Raw genomic sequence first — 21,343 nt, forward strand, 5'->3', positions numbered from 1 at the left:
GAAATGGAGCTTTCTTAAGTCCCAGAAGATTTTGAGTACTGCAGGCATTGTTGAGTTGCTGAAGATAACAAGAGAACAAAGAAATCCAATTAAAATAACATTTCTTTTCAACATCCTTTCTTACCTTTTTTCTGTGAAATACACAATCCAGTTAATTTCCTACTTCAGCAGCAGCATCCATAAAATCTGAGGCACTTTGGTCAGTGCTGGGATGTCCTTTTTGTAGAGAGGAAGTTTTTTTCCAGATGAAGCCCTGGAAAACTCATATCTTTGGGTTTGCTTTGAACTCGGGCTTTGTTTGTCTTTGCTGGCTGTTGTTAATAACCCCAGCTCTATCTGGAAGAAAAAAAATGCAAAAGAATATGCCCCAAGAGAAATCAGCCTTCAAAGTCCTGTGGCTTCTCTTCCGGTCTGGAGATGCAGAACACAAGTCAATAGAGGAGCTGAACTTCTCTGTCTGGATTTCTTAAACATATGGAATCTCTTTTTTGGTACAGTTTCTCCACAAAAAAGAGTTCTCAAGCAACTTGTTTTTTAAGCAGCTTATTAAATCTGGATGCTTGCACTTTACCTGCTCATTTCACATTAGGACTTGTAGCATTCTCCCACATGAATACTTGAAACCCTGTTAAACAGCACGGCTGGGATTTCATTGCCTGATATTCCTGCTTGCAACCAGAAGAACACAATTGCTGCTTTGCACCCTGGCAGTGCCAGTCTGCTCATTTCTTCCTAAATTGCAGCACATCCCATGGGCCCGTGCTGCTGCTCAGAGCTGGAGGGTTCTTTGGTTCAGTCGGGTACCACTGAGCCCCAAGGGCAGCTCTTCTTCCAGACTCTGCTTTCCCACCCATAGGATTTTCTGGTTCCAGTTTGTTCCTCGTCCTGCCACCATCTCCTTACTGAATTTGTCACAAAAGCCCTGCCCCGTTGGCTCCTGGCAGATAAAGCTTTTCCCTTCTCCTTTGCCTGACTTCAGCTGCATCCGCCAGCGCCCAGGGGAGCAGGGAACAGTCGAGGGGGTCATGACATGCTCTGATAACAAACTTCTGATGATCACATCACCACCACAGCTACCTGACAGACTGGCACAGCAGGCAAACAGATTTGTTCCTGAGGATTACCTTTGCTTCTTGCACAGGTAATTCCTGGAGTGACCTTCTGCATTTGAACACATTGTAGAAAGGCACTCGTGAGGTGATCCCAGCAGTGTCTTTATGAATCTTAGCAGTACATGACAGACAGCAGTTAGCAGAAACAGCAAGCAGCAAGTGGCCTTTGAGACACTGCAAAAGGGATACTTTGACACGTTACCAGTCAGTGAGGGGAAGTCGCTTGGGAGTTGCTTTTGTATCACTGCAGGGGAGTACAAGGAGCTGCTGAATAAAAAGTGGATTTAATCAGACTTACTTGGTGAGATCCTTTCACCTCACCCTTCTGATTGTATCTTCGAAGTAAGGAGCTAGTTAATTTTGAAGATAAAAACAGAGAATCTCCTTACTGAGATTTAAATTAGGTTAATGACTAGTGATATGGCTAAAGGGTATGATTTACAAAACACAAATCCCTTATGCAGAAGTGTGTGTGTGGTGTTCAGTATCACACATGGAAATCCTTTAATTTTGATTTGAATCATTTAAAGCCAAAAATCAAACACAAAAATTTTAATAGCATTTCCAGAACTGAAAAACATGCCACTTGAGTGTATATTTTCTTCTTTGAAAGGGGATTCTGCCTTTGAGCAGGTGGAACTCCTGCCTGGATGTTCCTCTTTCCTTTCCTCCCCAGGGTAATACCTGGACTGTGAGAAGGGCTCAGCCCGTATTTCCAGAGAAGGCTGGGGTCAGAGGCTCAGATGTTCCCTTCTCATAGGTGAAACCTGATTTTTAAGGATGGAGCCTTCTTTGAATCATCTAATGAAGTTACCAAGTTTACTGCAAGGTTTGAGTCACTGGTGGCTGACCATCTGTCTGCATGTGTTATAATGGGAATGGGGCATCTCTGATATGATGCCCTTAGTTATTTTTTACCTGTGTTTCAGCAGAAACTGCTGAGATGCTGGTCTCTCTTGGCAGTCTGGCCTCTTGTGTTTGCACTGGGCTTTTACATCATTGCTTGGTACCAGAAGATGCTGAAAAAAGTGATGCACATAGATCCTTTGTTATGATAGCAATATCCAGCTTAAACCATAATGCAGAATAATAGTATTCAGCCAAGCTCACCTTCATTCAGTTGGTACACCCCAAAATAATAATATATTCCAAAACATTAGGAAAGAGGGGAGCAGCAAAAGAGTGATGTGCTGAATCACCAGCCTCAGCACTGTTTCTCTTCTGCGTGCCAGTCACCCAATTGCATGTTTCCTCAGCTCTCCTTGCCTCTTGTCCATGCCTTCCAAATTACACTTTTGTTGAGTAAATGGGAATGAAATGAAGTGTGTGGAAGTGAGGGAAAGAAGATGGGGGACTTCGAGCTGTAGGGTTTTCCTTGACTACTGGTGGAGTGGCAACATCAGCTGCTCTTGTGTCCAGCAGTGTGGGCAGAAAAGAGATCACAGAAAAAGGGAAGTGCGGGAGCACCCAGAGCATATTTCCTTAAACCTTCCATGCCTCCTGCTCAGCCCAAATAAACTTGTCATCTTTAATCTGCACAAGCACAGGTGAGCTGTCACACAGAAGGATAGAAAAGGGAGTACGGTGCAAAAACATTTGAGGTACCATTGAATTAAAAGGAGAATTTCCTAAGCTTGCCCATGTGAAGGGACACAAAACTTTACACAGTGGTGTTTTTTGGTTTTTTGGTTTTTGGTTTTTTTTTTGGGGGGGGGTGGGGCTAGTATGTGTATTGCTCATCTCTTTGGCACTTAAAACAATGTAGAAACTAAATCATGTTTCTGTGCTCTCATGGTCAGCTGCAGTGACTGCCTGCTCAGACTTGCAGGAGAGCATCGCTCAGATGGGTTCTGATGGGCAGCACAGTGCTGAAATGAACATCAGTTTCCCATTAGAACCAAATGTTTCCTGGTGTCTCTACAAGCTGTGGTGTGTGTGAAATAAAAACCTCTGACATTGATGAGGTTCTTTACAGTATAGGAGCAAACATTTACTCTTGGTGTCTTAATTTCATATGGCCATTTTATTTGCTGGGTACATTCAGTGGCATCCTTAAAGAACAGGAGTGACATTAAAGCACCGCACTGAATTGCTGGTAATTTGTATAACAGAACTCATTCTTTTCTTATCATTTACCATTTTATGAACATGACATTGTGAACAGATTTGACTTCAAAGTGCACTTAGGAAATAGCAGTGCATGCTTTTCCAAGTCATCTCAGAGTGAAGTTATGCTACTTCCTATCCAGTGGAAGTCTGGAATAAAACATTTTAAAATAGATTAATTAAGAGATGCTGCAGCTTAAATGAGCACAGCAGTTATAATAAAGGTGGGTACCCTCAAACATTTAACAGAGTGGGCTGTACATTTGCACCATGCAAATGCAATCAGAGGAAGGAATATAGAAAGTATTTCAGGAATAGAAATGAAAATGAGTCAGTTGAGAGAAACAAGGTTTATAGAAGAAATGATACCAAGTCATTAGACTGACAGGAAAGACTGACTAACCTCACCTGTGTCCCTAAGAAAGTTAGGAAATGGATGAGGAAGAGTTGCTGTTGTAAGTTGGGCCTCCCCTGTTCACACTTGTAATCTTAACCACCTGTAATAGATAAATCAGTGAATGTTTTCTAAAGACAGTAGGTGAGCCAGTATAACAGTAGCTCAAATCAGAAACTACAAATGAAAATGACCAGAAGAACAGGATGGATTTTAAATCAATGCAACCACTAAATTGTGTTGGGAGTGGGGATTACTCAATTAAAAAATGCTTTCAGTGTTTGCTGCCTGTTCCCTCATGCAGTTTTCCTGGTTTCAACTCAAATGTGAATAGAGATAGGCCTTTGCTGGTATTAAAACATGTAATAGGTAAGTGAGTAAGGACTGTGTATCTTTATATTTGCAGCTACGGGAGTTCGTGTTAGGATTGCAAGGTGAGCACAGGATATGCTACCAATTTTAATCTTCTGTAGGTAGCAGGCTGCTTGGGGCATGGCAGTTGTGGTCAGGGTCTTGCACCGTACACCTGGGGTCTTCGTGTTCACTCCCCATCTTTTTGGAGGCTGAGCAATATGAGTTCTGCACCCTCAGTGTGTTTGAATGTCTTCAGGGGATGTTATTTAGAAATCCTGTCCTGGATGATGATCGTTCTTACTGTTTTCCCTCTGAGGCACTTAGATACTAGCTATTCCTCATCAGATGCTAAGGGCGTCCCTTCCCTTCCTGCCAGAAGACCCCAGGCATGCAGCACTGCGTGTGCAAGGACAGAATACAGCTAACCACTAAACTTGGATTGAAAAGATCTGGAAAGTCCTATCCTGTCATCAAACCATGTAACATTTCAGGGTGCAGCTCCTACTGCCGTTATGTGTAGATGAGCTGTGAGACTTGATCATGCGCCAACGCTTCTTAGTGGAAATGAGAACTGGATAAAATTGGTGTCTTAGCCAGGTATGTTCCAATGTGTTTTAAAATCTTCAGAACTCATCAGTGAATTGTCAGAGAGCTTCAGACTCGCTATTTTTTTAATAGCGCCTTTTATTACTTGCTAATTATAAGGTAGAAACGTGTCAGGCACCTCTAGTATTATAGTTCCTCAAGTCAATTGGAGCAGAAGGTCACAATAAATTGCAAAGTTATTAAGTGCGTAGTTTGCTGGAGACATAATGCTTGTCATTATAAAGCATGGGAATACCGACACTCTGGTTTTTTTAATGTCCACAGATGGCACAAGCTAATTATTCTCATTTGTATAGCACCTTACACCTCTGTAGGGTTTTTTTTTCAGAATGTTGAAAAACAGATGATCACGTCTGTTTTTGTAGCTGTGTGAGAGTTTTTCATTAACAAGATCAGGCAGGACCATCTGTGTGTTCTAGTAAAAAGTTTACCACCAACAGTGAATTCAAAACTTTCAAACAATGGATGAATGCATAATTTGTCATGTGTAGATACAGTGCATTGGCTAACAGCCCGTGCAGCTTAGTCACAGGTCCCTGAATGCATTTCTTATGTCTTGCAAGGAAAAAATGCCAATCACATTCTGCATTGGATTATTGACCGAGCAATGTGTTTAGGTTTGTGCCTTTTATGTAGGTACATGTGTTCACCTGGACCACCTGCAGGTACCTCATTCAGTATTGTCAGGGGAGAGGAATGACCCCAAAGGATGCTGGCTTTGGAGAAGCAGCTTTCTCTCCCCGCCTTATGTGGAGACGTAGGAGGTAGCCAGGAAATCTAAGGGAAGCTGCAAAGCTAGTTTTACATCATAGCTTATGTGGTTTCTCCTCTCCTGTATTGAGCCCAGCAGAAGGATAGGCAGCTCCACGTACACCTTGCTGAAAAAACGCTGCACAGTGTAACTTCAACCTAAAGCAAAATCTAACTGGGACATGGTAATGTTGAACACAGCTGATGATGGAATCAAATAGTGTGTGGGAGTTAATTGTCTGCTCACTGTGATTCTTCAAGAGTGTTGTCCCTGTCCTTTCACACTTCCCATGCAATTTCACACTGCCCCAGCATTTTCACACTCCCCAGCTGCCTCTCCCTCTTCTCTTTGCTTGGGTTCAGCACAAAGAAGCAAAGTGCTTGGAGACGGGCAACTTGTAACTGCTCCATGCAGGCCCTTGTGCAGTATAGATCCATTCTGTTCCACTATAACTGTCGCCAAAGTGTGGCAAATGCCCCACAAAGCAAGCAGACAGTGAGGCAAGCCCCTTGCATCCCCAGTCCAGAGTTGTTCTGCAAAAGGGATGGGTCGTACTGTGGACAGCCAGCTGGGTAGATAGTGCTCATGGGAAGTTGCTTGGAAAAAACAATAAACAGGGAAAACAGACGGAGGCAGAGATGCCTGTGTATTTTAATTGTATTTCATCACTTGTAATTTCAATGTTGGGCACAGCCTGGAGTGTTGGATGGGTGCTTGACAAATACTCAGGAAATCAGTGATTTGTAACCCTGATCATACCAACTTTTCCAGTTTAATCTCTGGCTTGTGCATCTCCCCAGTGAAGTTGTCAGCAGTTGCTCAGAGGCTGTATGGCTTGTTAGCTATAGATGTATATGGCTTGTTAGAGGTAGAAATGCATCTTGTCTTTCCAAGGGAAGCATTAATAATTCCACATTGCAAATTAAGGGGTTCATTTAAGTCTCTCCCAGCATTCCCACGAAAAATTGTGACTTATATACATGCATCCTCAGCCAGTCTTGTTTCCACTAGAACACACCAATTTGAGAGAAGATTTCATCTCAGAGTGTGGCTCTTTAATGAGGAGATACCTTTGTGTCCTGCATTATTAGTGTACTTTGGAGTCAGCTCATGTGGGGGTGTCAATAGCTCAGTGCTGGGGCTGCTCTCAGGTTTAGTTTTATTGAGAAACTTAAAGCTTACCCCAGACTAAAATGGGTAGTTTCCAACATTCCAGTAGCCAGTGGGAAAACAAAGGTTCAGTGTTGCTTGGAGTGTTTCGTGGTTTGGCAACTGTCAGCTGGGTTTTCTTGGATGAACCATGTAACGTTTCTCGTTCTCAGGTTCCCGGTTTTGCAGAGGGGGAATGGTGATGGTTTTGTACCACAAAGAAGCTTTTCTGGATTTTAATTAATGACTGGCATATTTTGATATTCAGGGATGAAGTCTTACTTGAATTCTTGGCTTGTGAGATTATTTGGTTTAGAATGGCATGTGAAGAGTTTCTTCACATATATTTCAACTTCTCTTGGTATCCTTCATCTTCCTTGTTCATATGTCCTAATGTAATTATAAAATGTTCCCTTAGAGAATAAAAATTGTAAGCGGACTCTTTTAAGCCTTGCTTGAAATTTGGGGAAGAGGGGGCTCCTTTTGTCGCTTCTTTTGTTACTTTATTTGTACAGTAATGGTATTTGGCAGCTGCAGTTGTCGACACCATTGTAGTAGGAGCTGTACAAAATACACACAAATAACTTGATCCTTGCCCTTGTGGGTTTGCCGTTCCAGTGTAAGATGGGACACATTTGATGAATTGGGATGGACAGATGAGGTGAGTCCTCAGAAACAGAGACAGCAGTTTCTGCACGAGAGGCAGCTATCCAGCATGCCAGCTGCCTAGCCACTATCAGGACCTCTTTTATCTGCCCTGACAAAGGAGGATGTTTTAAGGAGGAAAATGTGAAGGTACCATTGCTGCTGGCTTACCAGGAGCTCTTCCAAAATGATAGAGCAGCAAGGGAGAAATGAAAAAGCTACTTGGTTGAGAACAAGAGGAGCAAATGCCAAGTCTGTGGTAGCATAGGAGAGGAAGAAGCACTTGAGGGGTCAGACACTGACCTGCTGCTTTGTGTGATGGAGAAAGGAGACACAGGGATGTGCAACGAAACAAAGCAGCATGGGGGAAGGGGCAGCCAGGAGATGTGATCCACACTGGGGGCTTGGAGCTGGGCTTGAGCAGATTGAGATTGCATTTATGAAGATGAGAGGGGCAAGGGAAGCGGGGGGTGAAGCTCTACAAGCAGTGTTAATGGGTGTATTTTTATTATTACAGTCCTATTTTTGTTGTAAATATGGTTGGTTGTAATCCATTTTTATAATCCAACACCCAACCCACACCCCAATGGTGGAATGATTCATTTCTTGGCTGGCACATAGTTTTGTTATAAAAAGATAACCTTCTAAAAATAATAACTAGAAGAGTTAGGTACAATATTCTCCAGCCATGGAGTTCATTTTCAGATTCTGCCATATTTGCAACAAAAAAAGTTAAACCTTCAGGGTATAATAATTCCTCCTACAATTTGGAGATTTCAGATCCATATACAAAATGTTCTTTGCTGTACACTTTTTTTACTTACCCTCTGTGTATGTGTTTTTAATGATAGGCGTGCTTCCAAGTAGCACCCAGCTTCCTGCTTCCTCATTAAAAGCAAGGGCTAAAGACAGATCAAGTGTTATGGTGAGAAGATGTGTCACAGATAGAAAAGAAATCCAGAGAAAACCTGTCCTGGTTGGATACTTACTCTTTCTGTTACAACCTGAAAGGTGTTATTAACTAAAGCATCATTCCTGTAGTTATCCAAAGGTATAATTGAGAATAATTTTGCAGACTGTGTTCTTTTGTATTTAAAATTAATTAAACAGAAGTTATTTATTCATGCCTTTACCCTCACTGAAAGAAAGACCTCTGGTTACTTTTAACAAAGGTTACCAGCCTTAATAGTTATGTTGTAAGATGATCAATAGCGTGGTAATGAGCAAACCCTCTCCACCATAGGAGGTGAGAATATTGCTATGGGTGTGCTCACTTTAACTCAGTACCGTGGGATGATAAACTACCTTTTAATAGAATATTAACATTAATCTAAACAAGATGAGTGGAACAAAGCATTGTACGAATAAGCTTGCTCAATTAAAACAGATGGTCTTCCATGCTGCATTCCATTATGTTAATAAAGCCTCCCTTGCATACCCACACAGTTGCATGTGCTCACGTGAGCTCTCCTCTTCTGGTTGCAAGCACTGTGGTACATATAAATTTGCTTAGCTTTGTGCTGTAGTGCTTATTTTATCATCTACTCTGAGAGCTCTTCAGAATTTCATATTTTTCAAATTATTTCTGAATGATTAACACAAGATCTTTACATTTTCTTCTAATTACGTGTCTGTCATTAATCTTCGCTATTTCTTTTGCCCCAAGCATTTTAGAGAAGGTGGAGAGTGATACGATTCAGCAATTAGAATCGGCTGTAAGCATGATTAAGGCTGTCTAGAATCAGGGGAGAAGAAAAAATCCAGGACTGCAGCAACACTGATGTGTAGCGTTAGGCAAAATTAATGATCAAACCTTGCATCCTAGCATCTTAATGTTGTCTCAGGCAAAATGGCTTTACATTTGGAAGTAAAGCACAGTCACAATCTAATCACTATTTTTCCCCCAGACAAGCTTTTACTGTTCATTACTAGAAGAAACAGAATTTTGTTGCTTCAATAATGATTTTTTTTTTTTCCGGGGCTGAAACACAGCAAGAGTCACGTGTGTGAGGAGGCTCCAAGCTTTATAGATTTTTTTTTATTCCTTGCTTTAAAGAAACATCTTAAGGAGCAATTCATCTCTAATGCAATCCTTTCAGCCCAAATCAGCTAAATTAAAAGGTGGCGTAAACAGACATGAATTCACCTCATGTCCCCACACCCTGCCTTGCTGCTAAAATGGAAGAGAATAAGTCAGTATTCTATCTATCTAGAGCTAAGTAGAATAAATCACTAAATATTGTATAGCTTAAGTTTTAAGGCTCAGAGCATACAGGATGTAGCAATAGAGTAACAGTTTCTGCTTTCTCTTTTGCTTATCCCTAACATACTCTTTGCAGACTTGGTCATCATTTACCATTTAAAAAGTGTCAGAAAACTGCCTAAATTCACAACTAATGGAGATAAACCCTGCTCAGGAGGCAGCAGTGTAGCTGCCTACCAGCCCTTTGGACGCTGGTTATTTAGAGCAGCCCTAAGCCTGCTATGTGTTGGTTGGGTTTTCTCTGTTCCCTTGTAGACTAGGTAGAGTTTCAAAAGATAAAGTGATGGTGTTTGTTTGCCAGGCTGACTTCCTCGGTATCATTGGGTGCAGCTGAGGACCTTTATCCTTCAGTCTTCCCTTTAGATATAAAAGTGAAAACCATACAACGGCATATAATGCTAAATGGAACCAAGATTTTCAAGACTGGCACCACCAGGCTTTGGGGCAAGAGGTTACAGAGGGCACAAGCACTTTCTGTGGCTCTTCTGTGGGATGTTGAGTAGTAGGTGAATAAAGTTCATTAACCCCTTAGTTGTTTTCCTGCTTTCTTTGAAATATTTGGCACTGCTTTATTTGAAGCTCGCTTTTAAATCAAAATGCCCCAAGGGCTTTGCCTGTACCCAGAAACAGAGAGGGGACTTTGGAAAGGAAATAAACTGTCACTAAAAGAATCATAGAATCATAGAATAGTTAGGGTTGGAAAGGACCTCAAGATCATCCAGTTCCAACCCACCTGCCATGGACAGGGACACCTCACACTAAACCATCCCACACAAGGCTTCATCCAACCTGGCCTTGAACACTGCCAGGGATGGAGCACTCACAGCTTCCCTGGGCAACCAATTCCAGTGCCTCACCACCCTAACAGGAAAGAATTTCCTCCTTAGATCCAATCTAAACTTCCCCTGTTTAAGTTTTAACCCATTACCCCTTGTCCTGTCACTACAGTCCCTAATGAAGAGTCCCTCTCCAGCATCCCTATAGGCCCCCTTCAGGTACTGGAAGGCTGCTCTGAGGTCTCCACGCAGCCTTCTCTTCTCCAGGCTGAACAGCCCCAACTTCCTCAGCCTGTCTTCATATGGGAGGTGCTCCAGTCCCTGATCATCCTCGTGGCCTCCTCTGGACTTGTTCCAGCAGTTCCATGTCCTTTTTATGTTGAGGACACCAGAACTGCACACAATGCTCCAGGTGAGGTCTCACAAGAGCAGAGTAGAGGGGCAGGATCACCTCCTTCGCCCTGCTGGTCACACTCCTTTTGATGCAGCCCAGGAATGGCCGTGTGTCTGCTCTGTGTTTCAGGTGTGAATAACTTTTGGGGAAATACTCTCTTGAAAGCCAGTCTGCCTGGTAGATTTCAATTTGGATTTGGGAAACAAGATTATGGGGTGAACAGAGGTTGCTAAATATGGATGGTCACTGGAAACTGATTTATGGATATGTACACCACTGCTCAGTCCACTGTGACTTAAATGTAAATGAAGTTTAATGTAAAATTATGTATGATTGACAATTCATTAACTATGGTCTAAAGCCAGCCAATATGCTGGTAGGAGTGTTGGCTTTTCATTTCTCAGGTTCTATGGCTGGCTTTTCCATAAACTAGAGGCAGAGGTGTAGTTTGTAACTCAGAAATATCAGCTTTGCACCAAAGATAAATGAGCAGTAAATCACAGGAGAAAGGAGGAGGTGTTTTAGGAGTGAAAGGCTGTTTCAGAGGATAAGCTTTCTACCCTTAAAGCTCATAGAGTTTGCAAGATAAGGGTTAGCTCATGAAGAAATATCTATTTGGTTCCTAGTAATAGGGAATGCAGAGGCTTTGTGCAAGTCGTCAATCATTGTCAAAAACAAGCAGTGCCACACAAGGACAAGAACTGTGTGAAGTGAGCTGCAGAGCAGCATCTCACTGATTTCCCTAGCACCAACAGAGCATAGCTGAACGGGATATTGGTCCTTTGCTGCTTAAGCAGCCAGAAATAACAGGGTAGAGAACTAACATATAATATCAGTGCTCCACAGGGGCGTTCTGTAGCACAAATACCCAAGGAGAAGGGCTGCGTAAACATATGACAGTGGTTTTAAGCAAGGCAGTCTGTATTTTTCTTTCCAAAACTACTGGTTGGGGGGATCTTCTCCAGATGGTGGCATCCCTCCCTGCTACCCTCTCATTTTACAGCGTCAAACCCGTTGGTGCTCAAGGAAATAAGCAGCTGGCAAGCCAAGCATGCTGCAGGTAGGTATCACGGAGGTGTCCTGGCTGCCTGCACACACCTAGCCTTGAACACAAAAATAATCAAGGCCACATATTCCAGTAGTGAAATACAGGATATTTTTAAAATCCCAGGACCCTGATGTTTCATACAGACAAGTTAAAGTTGTTTATATATCGTGGAGCATGAATCCGAAGGGCTCATTGAAGTTCATATCCACTTTTGGACAATTTTCAGTAATAAATTCAGATGATAGAGTGTGGACTTTTGCTAGTATTTACATGCAAGAAAAAGAAAATACTTGGTTGTTTGGGCAACCACATTCCAAACAGTGATGTGTCCTTAGCACCAGACTACTTATCAGAAACTTTTGGGGATTAGAGTAACCAAAGGAACAACTGGGTGAGCAATGTGTCTCTCTTCAGACAAATTGAGGGGAGTGACTGGTGAAGTTTTAAAGGCATTTTATTTTTACAGAGCAGAAATGGTTTCATATTGGAGCTGCAGAGGATTCCTCATGATTAGTTCCTCTTTTCTTTCCTGTTTTTTTATGTTACTTTGTCTGTTTGCCCAGTGGACTGAGTTGTTCATATTTCTTGTAAAGGCCAGAAACGTCATTAAAACTGTATCAATTATGGACTGAACAATAGTTTTCTTGTTTCTTATTCCAACTTTTTCCAAATTTTTTATTAAAAAAAAAAAAAAGAAAAAAGTAGAAGATGGTTAATTTTAGTAGACATTTTGGGGAATGTTTTGGTTGATTGATTCAGGTATAGCCCCTGGTAATAGATATGAAATTTCTGGTTGTTGTACTTCATATTGTCACTGCAGGTATGGAACAGGAGGGAAATTTAGGACAGGCAAAATTCTTCATAAATCCTGCACCAAAATCCAACATATAATCTGTTACTGGGTTAATTCACTCCTGATATTGTAGACACTAAGGGCAAAAAAGAAGCAAAATTCACCTTGTAGGCTAAGCCAATAGTATGAGCCATCCCTATGCATAAATATTTTATTGGTTTAATGAAGTCTGTTCATGCAAGCAGATTTTATAGAATATCCTGCTTTTTCTGTAAAGGGAGTCTGGTTTTTTTTTTTGTTGTTTCATTATTGGATGGTTGCTGGGGCTTTTTTTTTTTTTCTTATCAGATAGTGGAAAAGTAACGTGATTAATGAACAACTTGAATTATTTGGTAAAAACTGAGATAAACAAGTGCCCATTCTTCCTCTCTTTGCATATTAGCTTAAATTGAGACCTGATGAATAATTAAATAGTAAGAATTAAAACTTGTGGTCATAGCGCTGCAGTATAAATCAATGCGTACATGTTCTGTGAAAAGATTTATTTTAGGAGTTGGAATAAACCTGAAGGTGGAATTTCATCATGTTACTAAGGAAGTGTTTACACTGAGCTAGACATTACTGACAGTGGTAGCTGACAGTCCTTACTGAGGCCTGGTCTTGGAAGAAACTGCAAATGTGTGATTTAAAGTGTTGAAATGGTGCTACCCCTGTTAGGAACACTGAGCCAACTCCTATGGTCAGTGCCAACTGCTGCCCTCGTATCTGTAGGGAGAGGATGAGTCTCCAGCCCAGGTGTCTTCATCACTCTGTGGTAACTATTGGTAAACTGGGATTGATGTATCTTGAGGCTGTTTTACACAGTGTGTGGTTTGTAAAAGAAATGGGAATCAAGGTTTGGTAGGGCTTTCTTTGATGCCATTCATCACGCTCATTTAACCTTTAAAATACATCAGCCAGTCGATGTTTCTTTTTCAACCAATCAATATATAAATAAATAAAAAATTAAATGACAACCTCATAGCTGACTTTTGTGTCTTCGAATGGCCTGACTTTTTGATGTCAGCTTGAAACTCTCGCAATTGAGCTGATGTGAAAGGAGAGCAGACAGCATGATGATGGGCAATACTGAGGAAACGTGGAATATGTTATATTTTAATCGTGTTTCCTCTAGGAATCACTTCAGAATGACAAGTAGTGGATGTCAGTGCGGATTTGGAAGAAGAGAAAGTATCTGTTTACATGCAAACCTTTTTAATTACAAAACACTTATAGAGACAAGGAATATCTTACATTCATATTACTCCCTCCAAAGAGTGTATTGGTGAGCAGAGGAGGGTTCAGCACACAAGTCTCGCTGTGTGCTGACATTGGGGTGAGGGAATACCAGCTATCAGCTCATTTTGCTTTCCAATTTCAGCAATTCAGACATCTGTAGCAACTTCTGTTTTCCATCATACTCCCAGAAATTCTGTGCCGTGAGTAGGACAGGATTTCTACATAAGTGCTTGGACCTAAGCTGCCCAGTCAGTGCATTTGGCTTAGGGAGAGGAGAGCTGCTGCTCCTTGTGGAGGGTGTTTGTGTGGGACCACTAAACGCTTTTGGCAGACTCAGTCATTTATAGAAGCATTATGACATTTCCAGAAATGGATTTTAGTCTTTTTGTAAGATGGGAAAAAGGTTGGTTGGGTTCGCCATGTCCTTGTTTTTTACAGAATTAGTTTTGATGGATGAAGTGGTGGCAGAGAGTTTTGAGGTTTGCAAGCGGTGTTTGTTTATTGCATTGTATATTCTTTTATGGTGGTAGCTGTTCAACCGTACAGATTAAAAAGTCACTTCTAAGTCAACTTTTAAAGATCAAGAGCTTCATCAGAAAAAAACTCAGGCAAGAAACTTCTCAGTATGAAAGCTTCCGACTATTGCATTCCTGATTGTGTTTGTCTTACCCAGGGGGCAAAGAGTGTTTCATTCTTCAGGCATAGCCTAGGTCTGTTTCATCTGCTGAGGACGTGCCACCTTAGAGAGGTTCTTTAGAATATCAACACCTGACCATTGAAACTGGCTTAGCATGCCCCAGACAGCCCCCAGAGACAGGCAGAATGGTGCAGTAATGATTGAGTTTTATTTGTAACCAGACTGGATAATATGAGGAGCAATAGTTAGTTATTGTAATAAAAAGCTATTTCTTCAGCACCCTATTCAGGAAATCAGGTAAAGGCTTGCTTGCTAATCAGTGGTTTCAGTAGTGCTTTTGCTTCCTAAAAATTCATCAGAGAGATTTTCTTAATAAAGGCCATATGCGTATTTTTAAGTATATTTTTGTACTATTTTTAGAGAGGGCTTTTGGTCTGCAGTTAGTAGCATAGAAAAATATCTAGATGGGTAAAACAAATACAAATGTAATGATTACAAGATCTACTCATAATTAAAATCCAAGGGGAAAGAAGACATGCAATAAATCAGAGTTGGTATGGACCAGATGTTGTATATTTTGGCCAGTGATGAAATTCCATGTGGCTCTCGGAGATCAGGCTGATGCTTTGTGGACAATGAAATACACTTTTCTAACAGCATCTGCTTGCCTGCATGTCTTGTGCCAGAGCTCACACACCTCTGTCATTTGCCACTGTTCACCTTAAAGGTGGCCTCCTTTTAGCCTTCTGCAGTTGGGTAGTTTATGCGGCTTGGTAGTTTTAAAAAGCTTTAAAATGGAGGAAGAGAGGGTTTGTTTTCTGTGAGAGAGACTGCAGAGGTAGTGGGATGCTGCTGTGAAGTATCACATCCTGCTTCAAAGGGATGTGCCATTGTTGCAAGCGTTTCTTAAAAACAGTTCTGTTTTAAAAGCAAAGTAAAAAAAAACAATGTGGTATATCAAGGCTGATGCTATCTGCGCTCAGGAGCAATTTGATCATAACCCTCTTTGTATCTGTCTCTTCCTCTGCCTGAAGTTCCTCGCCTTAAAATGAATTTGTTCCTGAGACTACTCACTGGGGTAATCTAAACTGGTCTTTGCTATCAGCGACACGTGTATAATGACATTTTACTGCTTGTCTTATCCAGCGTGTCTGAGGAATCCTACTGCTAATTGTTGTCTTATCAGCTGCCCACACAGCCCTGGGGGAAGATGTGGATTTGGGGCTCAGACAGCAAGCATGGGAGACATATCCCTCCCGTGGGAGCTTCTGCTTCCCAGTCCCCTCTCAATATGTGTGGGGAAACAGAGGCCAAGGTGGGCTCTGACTGACCAAGAGCTCTGCACACAGGATGCTACCGAGAGGTGGTAAATTGTAAATTACACTGCAGCAAGTCAGTGTTTTCCTTTTGGATTCTGGGTTTTGTGTGCTTTTGGAAAGCATTTGGCAGCCACAGCAAGTATGTTTACAAAAAGAGCAGAACTGGTAAAGTTCAGGTTCGTGTTTGGATTCAGCCCCAGCAAACTGAAGCTGAAGCTGTGCCAGACGTTTGAAGCTGCCAGACGACAGTTCATCTCAAACAGAAAGCTGAAGAGGGGGAAAGAAATTTGTCAAATGTATTCCATGTGGAATTTCAGGCAATTTAATTTGATTCACTACACTCTGAAATGTCTTGGACTTCCCTATTGTTTCTTTGCTTTAACACTAAATTTGATACCTTCTGGGATCGTCGGTGCTTTGTGCTGCATTTGTCACGTTCTCTAATTTACTGGCTTTAGTCTCTCTCTCTGTTTTAATTGATGGTGCTGAGCCCTGCCAAAAGCACTCTGTTAAATTTAAGGTTGCTAGTTGAATCCTGAGTTAATTCTTCAGGAGAGAAGAGTGGTGCCTTCTGTTGGAGACCACTGTAGTAAGGGGGACAGGGGGGTGAGCATGAAAGAGGGCAGGGAAAATTACAGTAAGCTTCATTCCTATGTCTGTGTTGGAAGCATCAGCAGCTGCACCACAGCTGTGGGAATGCAGTTGTCAGGACATGGCCCATTCAAGAATGGCTGCAGGGGCAAGGAGCTTCATTTTTATTCAGTGATGACCAACACCAGAGAGCAAGGAGCTGTGTTTTATTGTGGGTTTGCTTTTCCAGCTAATTTCCTGCTCTGTGGCTGAATTTCCTGTGAGTTCAGTGGACACTGGGGCCCAGCCCTGGGGCAGGATGCTATGGCTCTGCAACAATGCAGCTCTGCCATCTCTCAACTTGCCTAGTATTTATTACCCACTCAAGTACAGCTTGGGCATTGAGGCCACTTTTTCTTCTGCTCCCTCTGACCAAGTGCCAGAAACAGAACCCAGAGCCTCCATCTGAAAATAAAATTCTCTGAGTTTGTCTAAATATCAAAGCAATGGAGGCCACCAGGTACCAAGCTGGTTTATCCTACCTGATTTTAATTTCTCTTGAAGCCTCAAGACTTGTATAGGCTCTAGCTGAAGGTAAGGGCTGCAGCTGCTTTTTGTGCAGGCAGATGAGCAGAGGTGCACAGAAGCTGCAGGTTAAATATAGCTACGCTGCCTTGATTCCTATAAGTAACAGAATTTTCCATTTCTAATATTCTTGCTTGAAACACCTTTTCATTTACTGCATTGTGATTTCACTTTCTGGACCAATGCACGTTTGCTCCTGAGCCAGGCTAAGGAAGACGAGAACAGTCAAGCCCAAAGTTGTCAGTGTTTACACGCAAGTCAAGTCCGTGAAGAGTTCCGTGCCTTTACTGGTGTGTCTTGATTTTTTTTCCCCATGACATGTGCAGTCTCTGTTTCAAGGTGTTGAGAGTTTGTTTGTTTTGAAGAGTGTGAGGAGAGAGGAGCCTGAGGCTATCTGACACGGCTGCGGCTGGAGCATCTCTTTCAACTTCTTTTCCTAGGCTGAAAATGGCCTGTGCTCGCTTTTTTTCCCCCTCCCTACAGTCTTCCTGCAGTTCCCTGTGTCTTTCAAATGCAGTTCTGCAAGCTGAAAAGAGATCTGTCACAGAGAGGAAGAAGCCCCAGGGCCAGCAGGTCACCACTGGTGGGGCAGCGGGAGCTGGCAGGGTGGCTGCGGTTGTACAGGAGCTGTGTGTGCTTTCCTGCTTCCCACCTCTGCTCTGGATGTTCCCAGTACTTACAGGGCCAGGCTCCCTGCTCTGCCCAGGAGTGCTGGAGAGAAGGTGCTTGATAGAGCACACCCAGGGTTTCCCTCAAATACAGCCCCAGCCTCCCAATAGCTTCTCCCAGGGATGCTCCAGCCAACAGATAAGATGGGAGCAGCTGTTGTAATCTGGAGGTTGCCCTGCAATTACATAAACTCCTCCCTTTATCCCGTCAAGCTACCCTACAATCTTCAGTTTCTCCTCAAGAAATACACAGCAGTGTTTAAAATCTTCTCCAGTGTAGGTAGGTTGGCAAACATGAGTGTTGTGGAAATCGTTAGTGCTAAGGCTAAAACCTCCCAATGAAGTGCCCTGGGATTTATTTAATCTGTGCTGTAGTAATAATAATTAATACACATCCTACTGCAGGTAACTGCCACAACTTGCACTTTCCTCTGAAGCTGAGAAACTCATTGATTAATCTATGGGGTCAATCAGTCCATCTTGTTTGGAGAGTTAATCATAGAAAGCCTGTGCACCAGACCAAGAGCAAAACAGGTTTATTTACTGCTGCTTAATCAGAGAACCCAAACTCTCCTGTAGAGTGGTGAGAGGTTTGTTGCTACTTACCCTTTAATTGCAAAATGATCTCATTAGTGCCATGGTGAATGTCAGTACTGTCCTACAGATGCATGGAATTTAAAGAAGAACAAAGGACAAAAATGGTTGCCTGTGAAATCTGAGCATTGGCCAAAAAGTGTGGTGCAATTGGTATCTGCAAGATTACCTAAACCAAGCTTCTCTTTATTAGCCTTTTAATCAAAAGCTAAGCTAAAACATCAGGTCTGCATCCCAGTAGCTTTTGGTCAACCTTACTGTTAAGAACAGAGGACTGGTATAGTGAAACTATTGTGAAAGGATTTTTATCCCAGGATAAAGATGTCTATTGAAAACAAGAATGGATGTCTATTGAAAACAAGAATGGAAGCCAACAGCATAATTACCATGCCATTCACTGAAGAAGAGGGTAGTCCTCTGGGTTATCCCAGCTCAGAGTGCTTCTTTGCAGGGGACTTCAGATCGTATTCATGTCCTTCTTACTGGCCTCTGGCATCAATCACTGGCTTATTGTAGTTAATTTCTGAAATGTCTCAGTAGGGTACAGGGATCCCAAATGGGCAATGAAACCACGATTAAAGCACTTGTTACCAGTGCAGATGCTGGAAACCCAGAGGTGAGGTTGCAGACCCATGGAAAAGCCCTTAGGATAAAAATGTGGAAAACAGTGAAAAAGATCTCAAACATGGGGTGCTAATAGATGCAAGTTCATGCTCCTGTGCTGAAGAAAAGGCTTGAATGTGAGTTCCATATCATCCAAATCCAATTCAAACTCACTGCCCTTTGAAATCTGGGTCATATCTCTCTGCCTTTGTCATAGGAAGCTTCTGGCTTGGGATTTAGAAAATTGGGAATGAAAGGACTACTCTTATCCCAGTGCTAAATACCAGGAAGAGAATAGAGGAGAATATTCCCTTTACTAATACTTGTTTCTAATCAGATAAAAATAAGTGACAGTGTAGGAAGAATCCCTCTTCTAACTGCCAGAACATGTCGATTTATCAAATTTTTCCACTGTTGCTCTTTTTTGAGCTAGCCTCAGAGCTGACAGTGTATGTTTTACAGTGCAGCAAGGTAGATTGATTGATCCTAAATAGAAAAGCCTTTGGGGTCTCAAGCTGATGTTTTAGCTTTGGAAAAAAACCAAGCAAAGCATGTTAATATGGAGAAAGGAACCTGGTTTAATTGGACCAACTCCTGGCTTGCTGAAAATTAATGGCTGGCTGGCTGTTGCCAGAGTGATTCATCTTTTCTATCATGTTCTACAGTCCTTCTCTCCAGGGGTCTGTACTCCCCTCCAATTCCAATGCCAAAAGTGAAATACACTTCCTTATTTTTACTTACTTAAAAACATGTATTTTAGTTGGATTGCCTTCCAGTAAATGAAAAATAGCACTGGTGGGAACATGAAGGAGGCAAGGCAGTGTCTGGGAATTGGGTTTTGTTTACTGTAGGGCTGGGTTTTGTTTCGTTTGAATGGGATTTAGATCTTTTTTTAATGTACTCTTAACTCCTCATTGTTACTGGCTGACTGTACAGATGACAGAAGGACTTTCTAAAGGATCCTGATTTCACTGTGTTGAACTGTATTGTTCCTTTTCATCTGGCCACAGAAACTCTGTGTAAGCAAGAGCTGTTACAAGTGAAAATAAAGCTGGAGAAGATGTTGAAAGGATTTAGGTGACTCTGGAAATGAAAAGATGAATTTTCCATGTAGCTTTATCAAGTCCACAAAAGTATTTTATTTATTTTGAATAAGTGCCTTGTGCATGACAGGGCTTGCCATTTTCCCCATGAAACCTGTTGGAAGCAGTCCTGGCTTTGTGAAAGCAAAACAGCCTCTGAATGAACATGAGGTGGTTAGGAGTTCAGTAGTGTGTTCCCAAAACCTACATGGGTAATCTGATCATGGAGGGGGATGAGCTTTGGCATTTAAAGTGTGGAAATACAAAATGTGGTTTTAAATGTAAATACTTTTATATGCCATTTGACGTCTACCTTAATTCCTGCTGGAGGTGGATTGCTGCTCGTTTGCTGATTCAGAGCAATCTCCAGTTGACTACCACATGGAGGCCTTCTTAACAAGCATATAATAGGTTACGAATGCCATGAATGTTGTGTTATTGCATATTCTATACAGGAGGATTCTCTGTAGCTCCAGATTACAAGAAGATAAAGAAAGATTTTGTTTAATATGATTGCATATGGTAAATTGTCATGGTAATTTATTGTTATTCCAATAAGACAAATATTAGCAGTCATAGCTCAGAGATCATAAATTTGGTAAATTTGATGTAATGTTTCACATTGACCTGAGATATGGAAAATCGGGAAAATTGCAGCAGATTTCTGTACCATTGATTGAAGAAAATAACGTAATGAACATGCTGAACCATGCTAACTATTTTGAGCAGATGACAGACTGGGGGGGCAGTTCATTAATTCTCCTAATTCATTCATTATTTTGGGGTTTTACTCCAGGAACACTTAATGGATAATCAATGCTTTGTGAAGCTGAGGGTGTGGGCATGCCTGTTTTCATGTGCATCCATATACCAACCCAAGTACATACATTCATCTCCAACACTTTTTTGTATCAAAGCATTTTCTTAAACTGTATCCTCTTAAACTTGATCACTAGGGATGTGTTTATTAGACTCTGAAGGAGCCATTTGAATTGCTGTTTTTTACCTTTTACCAGTAGAGCTTGGTTCTCCCTCAGTGTTATAAATAATAAATAAAGACACCGGGAGTTTATTAGTGTAATATTTTTTTATGGGGACATGCTTGAAAATGTAAACTGTAAAATTAGTAACGGGAGGATGAAAATTACACGTTGTTTCTACCAGGGTTTGCAGGCATCATTTTCTCCTATTCATGTGAGGGTGTTTTTTGCTGTACAGCAAGAGAAGGGCTCTGAGTGTTTTGTCACCTGCAAGAAACAAATCTGGTTGTGTATTGTACCACATTGTGGGATTTACCGTAAGCAGGAATGGGACAGAAATAGGATTTTGGACTTATGTAACATTGTGTGTAATGGCTCAAGTCAGTTTTTGTTTCCACTAAACACTGGAACAGCAACATTTCTGGATTCTTTCAGAGTGTTCAGTAGCGTGCAGTAGCTGGATGTATTCATCCTTTTAGCACAAGAGAAAGAATCTTTCAGCATTGGCCTTTTGTAGACAAGATATTTTAGTCACAGAACTCCACCATGCGTTTGCATTTCCTCATAGGACTCCCATTTTACAAAATGATTACAATAGTAAGTTATATGATCTTCCTTAATTTTTTAACCCAGTGC

General features: G+C 41.6%; 1 protein-coding gene across 2 annotated transcripts in view; it reads left to right on the forward strand.

The window, feature by feature from the left end:
* Positions 1 to 21,343, forward strand: part of CDH4 (cadherin 4) — a 459,553-nt gene that overhangs the window by 254,850 nt on the left and 183,360 nt on the right. The gene's annotated exons all lie outside the window — the stretch shown is intronic.

The sequence above is a fragment of the Lathamus discolor genome, chromosome 11 (genome assembly GCF_037157495.1).
Source record: "Lathamus discolor isolate bLatDis1 chromosome 11, bLatDis1.hap1, whole genome shotgun sequence".
NCBI lineage: Eukaryota > Metazoa > Chordata > Aves > Psittaciformes > Psittacidae > Lathamus > Lathamus discolor.